Source organism: Macrobrachium nipponense, chromosome 37 (assembly GCF_015104395.2).
Source record: "Macrobrachium nipponense isolate FS-2020 chromosome 37, ASM1510439v2, whole genome shotgun sequence".
NCBI lineage: Eukaryota > Metazoa > Arthropoda > Malacostraca > Decapoda > Palaemonidae > Macrobrachium > Macrobrachium nipponense.
The window spans coordinates 33,874,487-33,884,229 of record NC_061097.1 but is presented as its reverse complement, the minus strand read 5'-3'; positions in this window follow the sequence as shown (position 1 = coordinate 33,884,229).

The following is a 9,743-nucleotide window of genomic DNA, read 5'->3' as shown; positions in this document are numbered from 1 at the left end:
CATCACAACAATCGGGTAAATTTTTAGTTTCAGCCAAATTTGGAAAAATGCAATAAAAATATACCTATTTGTTGCATCAGAAATAGTGTGGTTTCAATGAATTTAACGTTTATTTTGACTGCAAACCAACCGATTTAGAGATTTACTATGTATACCCTAGTTCATCCCACCAATTATGGGGGACACCCTTTGGGAACCGGGGTTTTGGGTGGGGGGGGGGGGGGGGGAAGGGGGGGGAGGGTGTTGGGGCATTGAATGATATTTGCAATAAATGAATAATTAATGTTCCAGCACCCCTCCCCCATACCCTAACTAGGCCTACGGGGGGTTGGGGGGAGGGGGTAGGGCCCCCCAGCGACCCCCCTTAAAGCCACAGTAATTTTCAGGGCACCACAGAACCTAACAAACCCACCTAACCTAACCTAGGGGCCCTGTACCCCTACCTAGGCCTAGCGGGGGGCCCCTTAAGGCCACAGTGATTTTCGGGGCACTACCGAACCTAATACAACCACCTAACCTTACCTAGGGCCCTGTACCCCTACCTAGGCCTAGCGGGGGGGCTCCGCCCCCCTGCGACCCCCCCTTAAGGCCACAGTGATTTTCAGGGCACTACCGAACCTAATACAACCACCTAACCTTACCTAGGGCCCTGTACCCCTACCTAGGCCTAGCGGGGGGGCTCCGCCCCCTGCGACCCCCCCTTAAGGCCACTACCTAACATCCATCAAACCAAATCCAAAGTGATGGTACTGCTGTATACATCGTTATACTACCACCATTATAATATACTCTATAAATTAATGAAGCTTACCTTAAACTGTTGGTTGATAAAAATGTGCTGGTGCTTTGAGGGAAAACGTGAAGCCGTTGCAAGGTTCCCTGACATGCAACTGAAAGTAGGAAGTGGCCAGGTACCCGACGACCACATTGCACTGCAAACAATCGGTAGGAAATCGAAGGTCTGTCAAAATTAATGCCAGAAGGGCCAGCCACTACCTCTGCCATAGGTACAGGAAGACAAAATGCCGTTTTTTGCTTCATTATTCGAGTATTCAGTCAAACAAGGATACCAGTGGACACTAGACAGGTAACTGTATTACTCCGCTGAAATGCTAGTGAAACTTAGTTTTCGACTCAAGTCATTCGTAATTGGTTATGAAACCCATGACGTCATAACGATGTCACACCTCTCAGCCAATAATGAGTAACTGGAACTGCTTTTGTTTGCGTAAGAAAGTAAGTTAGAGGGCTCATTAAAAGTAAACATTACCGTAGAGGAAACACCTCTCCCGACTTAGGAAAAATTCGAGGTAAAAACTTAATTTTTTTTTTTCTCTGTAAGTATGCATTAGCGACAATAATGTATTGAGAAGAAGTGTTTTGTTATCACGTGCTTTACTCGGGAAAAATATCAATATAATAGTTTTACACATGCAACTTACCCGGCAGATATATACTTAGCTTATGTCTCCGACGCCCGACAGAATTCAAAACTCGCGGCACACGCTACAGGTAGGTCAGGTGATCACCCCCTACCGCCGCTGGGTGGCGGTAATAGGAATCATTCCCGTTTTCTGACAGAATTTTTCTGTCGCCGGTGCTGACAACAACTTTGTTGTTAGCTCCTGATTAGAATTTCTTGCTTGCTTCGCCGAGGATTATTTGGGAAGTATTTGATCTTTGGTTGTTGGCATACGCTTTGTGTTAGTAATTATGTCCGAGTTAACACCTGGAACTCTGTTTAGAGTATGTGTAAATGAGGGATGCAAGGTGAGGTTTGCCTAAGGCTACTTTAGGGACCCTCACACTGTTTGTGTAAAAAAAATGTAGGGGGAGGATTGTTCGGTTAAGGATACGTGTGATGTATGTGAGAACTTAACTGAATTACAATGGAAAGAACTAACTTCGTATGTTAGAAAGTTAGAAAAGGATAGGATTAGAAAAGCTTCAGCTAGAAGTTCAAGTAGATCCTGTTCTGCGGAACAGGATAGTATTTCTAACCCTGTAGTAGCTTCGCCATCTTCCTTTTTGGTTTCAGCTCCTTCCCCCCGCAGCGAACCCGCAGATGTGTCTGTCGAGAGAGCCGCTGTGGAAGCTTCAATCCGCAATTTGCAACAGCAATTGCGGGATATGAATCAAGGTAAGGGTGAAGTGTCTAGTGATAAATGCAGTGTCCCCAGTGCAGTGGAGGGCGTCTGACCGACTCCGCATCGCTCCTAGGCCTAGACCTCTTTCAGACTCCCATGCCCAAGGGAGGAGGAATGTCGAAAGCCGCAAGGGGGATGTAGAGTATCCCCAACGGTCAGGCGTCCCTTCAGCAGGTCCTGTAGACTCGTCCCAGGCTGCTATAGAGAGCTATAGGAAAAGCCTCTTAGGAAAGTGTTTTTCCGACTCTGATTCGTCCTCTCCTAAACGAGGATGGAGCTCTTCTTACAAATCGCGCCCTCTCAAGAGAGCCTGGAAACCTCCAGGAGTAGGCGCTCTAGACTCCAGCCCGGAGCCTTTTCCGGAGTATTCTCCTGCGCCTAAGAAGGCTATGAAGGATCCGGAATCCTCTCCAGAAGGGATTCGGTCATCTACTAAGAGATTCCTGTTGGATCTCCAAGAGAATCTCTCTTCGTTAGTAGGATCGCTTTCGACTGGTAGGCGCAAGGAGCCTGCCTCCGCAGGAAGGACGCCTCTCTTCCAGTCAAAGAGATCTGTTAGGAAGGAGGAGTATGATAGACGATCTTCTCCAGTAAGAGCCTATTCGCCTCCTAGAGTAGACGACTCCTTTGAAACTTCGTCGAGGCAGGGAAGATGGTATTCTCCTCGTAGAAGCTCGGAAGCTAGGAGTCATAGCGCACGGCAGGAAGGAGTCTCCTTGCGAGAAGACGATCGGTTCGTATCTGTCGAACGATCTCCGAGGAGTAGGATCTCCTCTGCAAGTGGTAGAAAAGGACGAGAACGCTCTAATAAGAGAGATAGAAGCGAGAAAGGCTCTCCTTCTAAGGATGAGTCTAGAAGGCGCCAACGTTCGAGAGGACGACTGGATGATCGAGTCTCGTTAAGTTACTCAAGACCTTATGGTAGACTTTCTTCGAGGGAGTCAAGCGCTTCTCCTAGTAGGTTCCAAGAGTCTACGAAGAACCTAAACAGGGGTTCGCGCCCTACTCCTGGAAGAGTACATAGAACGGACGCTTACCGTTCTCCTAGCAGGCTTCGAGAGCCTGAAAGGAGCCTAATCGAGGATTTGCGCCCTACTCCTGTAAGACGATCAAGAGTAGGCGCAAGCGCTTCCCCTCAAAGGCAGCAAGAGCCTAAAAAGAGCCTTTCCAAGGATTTGCGCCCTAATCCTGGTAGATCAGGAGTAGGCTCTGACGCCTCTCCTCGTAAGATTCAGGAGCCTGAAAGGAGCCTTCTGTCAGGCGCTCTCCCTACTCCTAAGAGTTACAGAAGACGTAGGCGGCAAGCACCTCTCCATCACATGGACACCAAGAGCCTGAAAGGATCCTGACTTTGGATTCGCGCCCTACTCATAGTAGGCGCTCGAGAATGGAAACGAGTTTTTCTCCGGATAGGCGCCAAGAGCCTAATAACTCAGGCTCTCGATCCTCTCGATCCTCGCCTAGTAGGTATCAAGAACCTAGGGAGAGAAGTAGAGCGGAAGTTTGTTCTTTACCGAGGAAACAGATCTCGGGGATTGAACGGACGGCTCCTTCGGATGAGCTCTTGAAGGATAAGAGTCACATACCGGCCAGGACTTCTTCACCGAAGAAGTCTCCCTCTCCGAATGTAACTTTGGAGGAAGTCTCGGAGGAGGAAGAGATGAAAGAAGTAGGAGTCTCTGATTATAAGAGACTTTCTGCATTACTTCTTCAGGAGTTTGGGGACTCACTTTGTTCAGCTGATCCTCCTTCTCCGGGATCTTTGCTATCAAGTACGAAGTTGGCAAAATCCCCTTCTTTTGTCAAGATGCGGCCAACCCTTTCTATGAGGAAGGCCATCAAGAATCTGGAGAACTGGCTCCTGGTTAAGAAGGAGGCAGGTAAGACGGTGTTTTTATGTCCTCCGTCTAGATTGACAGGTAAGCCGGGTGTCTGGTACGACACGAAGGAACCCATGGGGTTAGGCCTTCCGGCTTCTGCAAACGCGGATTTTTCTGCTTTAGTAGAATCTTCTAGAAGACGCTCTCTACTGTCGGCTAAAGCGTCTTGGGGAATGTGCGAGATGGACCATTTACTCAAGGGTCTATTTCGCACACTTGAAGTCTTCAACTTCATGGATTGGGCCTTAGGAGCTCTAGCAGAGAGCGCAAGATCCGGAGTTCGTGACTATGGAGGTGCTATCAAGTGTCCTTTCATGTTTGGACAAGGCAGTCATGGATGGATCCACAGAAGTAGCATCTCTCTTTGGGGCAGGAGTGCTCAAAAAGAGATCTGTTTATAGCTCGTTCCTCTCCAAGTCTGTTTCGCCATTGCAGAGATCCGCTTTGCTTTTTTCTCCGCTCTCGGAATACCTTTTTCCTCAGGAGACAGTGAGGGACATTTCCAGATCACTGTTGGAGGATCTTCTTGCCCAGTCCGCCAAGAGGCTTAAACCGGCGGTGCCGATGGCTAAGAGAGAGGGAACAGCGAATAAGGTGTCGTTCCAACAGCCCTTTCGAGGAAGAACAACCTCAAGACCCGCAACTAAGAGTAGAAGGCCGTTCAAGAGAGGAAGATCTTCTCGAAGGCCATTCCGAATGCCGAAGAGCCGCAGTGAGACAGGAGTCCTCCAGACTCCAGTAGGAGCCAGACTTTTGAGGTTCTCGAAAGTCTGGGCTCAGAGAGGGGCGGACAACTGGTCCCTCTCGATCCTCGAGAGAGGATACCTGATCCCCTTCAGGGAAAAACCGCCCTTAACTTCCACTCCAAGGGAGTTAGCGGCAAGATACAGAGATCCTTTAAAAAACCAAGCACTATTACATCTGGTGCAACAGATGCTAGAAAAGAAGGCGATAGAAAAGGTGTTAGACAATTCACCAGGATTTTACAATCGCCTCTTTCTGGTACCAAAAGCCTCCGGGGAGTGGAGACCAGTGCTGGACGTAAGCGCTCTGAATCACTTTGTGATCAAAACATGTTCACGATGGAGACGACGTCGTCAGTTCTTTCAGCGCTGAGAAAAGGAGATTGGATGGTGTCATTGGATCTCCAAGATGCCTACTTTCATGTACCCATCCATCCCTCGTCCAGAAGGTATCTAAGATCATGATACAGGGCCAAGTATATCAGTTTCGCGCCTTTTGTTTCGGTCTTTCCACAGCTCCCCAAGTTTCACGGGATTGATGAAAAATGTAGCACATTGGCTGCATTTAAAAGGAATAAGGATATCGCTGTATCTCGACGATTGTTGATTCTGCTCGCAATCCAGGGATCAGTGTCTGGAGGACCTAAGATCAACGTTGGACTTGACTCAGTCTCTGGACCTGTTTAGTGAACCTCAGGGAAATCCCAGATGGATCCCCAGCAAAGCATTGTCTATCTGGGGATTCTGATGGATTCTCGGGGTTTTCAAGTGTTTCCATCCGTAGAAAGACAGGAACGGTGCATTCTAAAAGTGAAGACCTTCCTAGAGAAAGAACAATGTTCCGCGAGGGAATGGATGAGTCTTCTGGGGACCCTCTCCTCTTTGGAACAGTTCGTTTCTCTAGGGAGGCTTCACATAAGACCTCTTCAATTCTTCTTGAAGGAGAATTGGGACCAGAAGAATCAGGATCTGTGGGAATCTTTTCCTCTGTCCAGAGAGATAAAGGAAAACCTCAGCTGGTGGTTAGAACCAGGCAGACTGAACGAGGGACTATCGCTGCAGTTACCGAACCCCTCCCTAGTGTTGTTTACAGACGCATCGGAGACGGGTTGGGGGGCGACGTTGGGCCCGAGAGAAGTGTCAGGCACCTGGAGTGGGGAACAGGTGTCCTGGCACATCAACGAGAAAGAGTTAGTGGCGGTGCATCTGGCTCTCAGGCAATGGGAAGCCCAAGTCGCAAACTCAGTGTTGCAGGTAAATTCCGACAACACGACAGCTCTAGCCTACATAAGGAAACAGGGGGGGACTCACTCCCGCTCACTGTACAAGAAGGCGAAAGAGCTTCTTCTATGGTCAAAGGAGCGGAACATCACACTCTTGACGAGGTTTATACAAGGCGAGAAAAACGTCAGAGCAGACTTGTTGAGCAGGAGAGATCAAGTCATTTCCACGGAGTGGACTCTACACTCAGAGGTCTGCAATCAAATTTGGAACCTTTGGGGAAGGTCAAACATAGACCTGTTTGCAACTCATTGGAATGCCAGGCTGGAGAACTACTGCTCTCCGATTTCAGATCCAAGAGCAGTAGCGATAGACGGCCTACTCTAAATTGGGAAGGAATAGACGGCTACGCTTTTCCTCCTTTCAAGATCATAGGAAACGTAATAAGGAAGTTTGTTCTGACGAAAGGAGTAAAATTGACCCTAATCGCCCCATTTTGGCCAGCTCAAGAGTGGTTCACAGAGGTACTGGAATGGATGATAGATTTTCCAAGGTACCTTCCTTTACGGAACGATCTTCTCAGACAGCCCCACTTCGACAGATACCACAAAAACCTCCCCGCGCTCGGTCTGACTGCCTTCAGACTGTCGAAGGACTCGTCAGAGCGAAGGGATTTTCACGCGCTGCTGCAAAGGCAATTGCAAGGGCCAGGAGGCTGTCAACGATACGCGTTGTACCAGTCGAAGTGGGAATGTTCCGAAGGTGGGCCAGGAATCAGAATGTATCCTCTTCCAGTACCCTCTGTGACGGAAATAGCAGATTTCCTCTTATATTTGAGACTAAAATGTAACCTTGCAGTCTCGACTATAAAAGGTTATAAAAGTATGCTTTCCTTGGTGTTTAGACATACAGGGCTAAACATCACAGATGACAAAGATTTACACGATTTGATTAAATCATTTGAGACTCGAAGGTCCAAGACAGCCAGAACAACCACCAGCTGAACTGGATGTGGTACGAGGTTTCTCATGTCAAAGAAATTTGAACCTCCCAATAACTCAACGTTCAGAGACTTGACTAGAAAATCAATTTTTCTCTTTGCATTAGCATCAGCTAAAAGGATTAGTGAACTCCAGGCTTTAGAAGGCACAGTGGGCTTCAGAAAGGATTCGGCAGTGTGTTCATTTAACCCCCTATTTTTAGCAAAAAATGAGAATCCTTCTAAGCCTTGGCCAAGGACGTTTGAAGTTAAAGGATTGACTTCCCTGGTAGGAGAGAAATAGAGAGAACTTTGTGTCGGTAAGGAGCCTCAAGTTCTATCTAGAGAGGAAAAAACAAATGGGAGGAAACTCAGAGAGCCTGTGGTGCTCGGTAAGAGATCCGAGAAGAACGATGTCAAAGAATGCACAGGCATTCTTTATCAGAGAAACTATTAAAGAAAGCAACATGTTGCCTGGTGAAGAGGAATACCTCGGGCAGCTGAGAGTGAAAGCGCACGAGGTCAGAGCCGTAGCAACCTCATTAGCTTTCCACAAGAATATGTCGTTAAACGATTTAATTGGATCCACATATTGGAGATGCAATTCTGTGTTTGCGTCTAACTATTTGAGAGATGTACGGGTGACTTATGATAAGTGCTTCTCTCTCGGACCTTACGTGTCTGCGGATTCGGTGCTGGGACAGGGGGCTGAAACCAATCTAGCTTAGTTTAGATAGATGAGGGATTTTAATCTTGTGGTGTTGTTTTTATGGTCGATTGAAAGTGGTCAGGAAAAAGTACCATTTTCAATTCGTAGTGTATAACAAAGTAGTGTGGTCAGGTGGTCGAGATTGGTTGTTTTCATGCTCCTTGTAATGTTTTGGACCTAGGCTCTGTCTTGTAAGAGGGTTAGTCCCCGTTGATACGACAAAGGTGAAGGCTCTACCATGTAAGTGGGATAGGCCCCATTGGTATGATCCAAATAAGGCTCTGTCGAGTAAGCGGGCTCGCCCCCATTGACATGATCCAGAAGGGTTCTCAGTGTAGGTCTCATCCTCACTGGAACTCTCGAGGCAAGCAGACTCATAGACAGTTCTCATGAAGTCTTCTGCCCAATAAGGTAGGAATTCAAAGGTAATTAAGTTTATTTTTAGTACCTACAACAAAAGTTGTTTTCCCTGTTTTTGAATTGCTATTCATATTGATTAACTATCTCTTACCCTCCTCCAAGGGTGTCAATCAGCTAAGTATATATCTGCCGGGTAAGTTGCATGTGTAAAAATGAAATTGTTAAGATACAATAAAGTTTTACACATACTTACCTGGCAGATATATACGTTTAATGGCCCACCCATCCTCCCCTCAGGAGATAGGAGGAAGAAAAATTCTGTCAGAAAACGGGAATGATTCCTATTACCGCCACCCAGCGGCGGTAGGGGGTGATCACCTGACCTACCTGTAGCGTGTGCCGCGAGTTTTGAATTCTGTCGGCGTCGGAGACATAAGCTAAGTATATATCTGCCAGGTAAGTATGTGTAAAACTTTATTGTATCTTAACAATTTCATATTTCCCATAATGGTTGAAACTAAAATATTACCCAACAATCGTAAACCAACCTCTTACCAGCACTTATTCAAGGGGACTAATGCATTCTTTGCGGCGTTTTGCGCTCTTCAATTGTTTATCAGTGTTGTCAATTGGTATGTGTTTACCCTCCAAACTAGGTAAAGAACTTAAACAAAACGGGGAATAAGTGAAATTAGCGTATCTATTTGTATTATATATACTACTATTACAGCAATTTTATCATTACTTCATTACTAGGCTATGACAACTAGAATTCATCGAAAACAGGTTTGTAAATGCATCGGCGTTATGTTGTGACGCTCCACTAGATTGGCAACGATGAGTCATTTTTCCTCACGTCGTCTGCTCGAAAGTATACATCCGAAACATTTGTAATTTTTGGGGGTTAATTTGGTTGCATAAAAGGGATAATAGACATGAATTAAATAAACATTTTGAAGTAAAGTTAAACTAAATATTGAGTAAAGTAAACATTAAGCAATTAAGGGAATAAAGCTTTGCATCTCATAATCAGTGTTGTCGTTGCTGCTAGAACTCTGTTTGCGGACCGTGAGTGCTTAGGAACCAGGAACCACAGCGTGGTTCAAGTGCACTTTGGAGTTGAATTAAGACAAAATGTGTATAATTACAATTAAATAAGCACTGTGGAGTTTCAGTTGTGGCAGTAAGGATAAAAACCACCAAACCCCAGATTACAAGGTAAGAATGAATTCAGTTCCAACCATAACCCCGGGAATAACAAGTTTCATACTTTCACTAATATAGGCAACAAAATGTTGTTTTATTGTGCTGATTACAACTGCAATCTTGAGTAAGATCAATAAACGTTACATATATACGCTAACATTGTTCAAATGAGTGCTGGGAAGGCTGGGGAGAGATGGTGGCCGTCACTGATGAGAACCTTCCATGCAAAACGTAGCCGCCATATTGGATTTCAAAAAAAACTGCCTGGAAAACATATTTTACGAAGAGCTCACATGCTTATTTTAGTTCGTATGGGGGCTTTCATATATCACATTATGTTGACGAAACTTCAGTCTTTTAAATGGTATGCTTAGAGTTGCAATTGTATTCTTGTTTCACCAATAATATTCGAGTGAGTAAGACCCGTCCACCGTGATGAGGGTTGGCCTGCCATGGTGTTCTACCCTATAACGCGTCCTGACATCGGAGATGGGCATT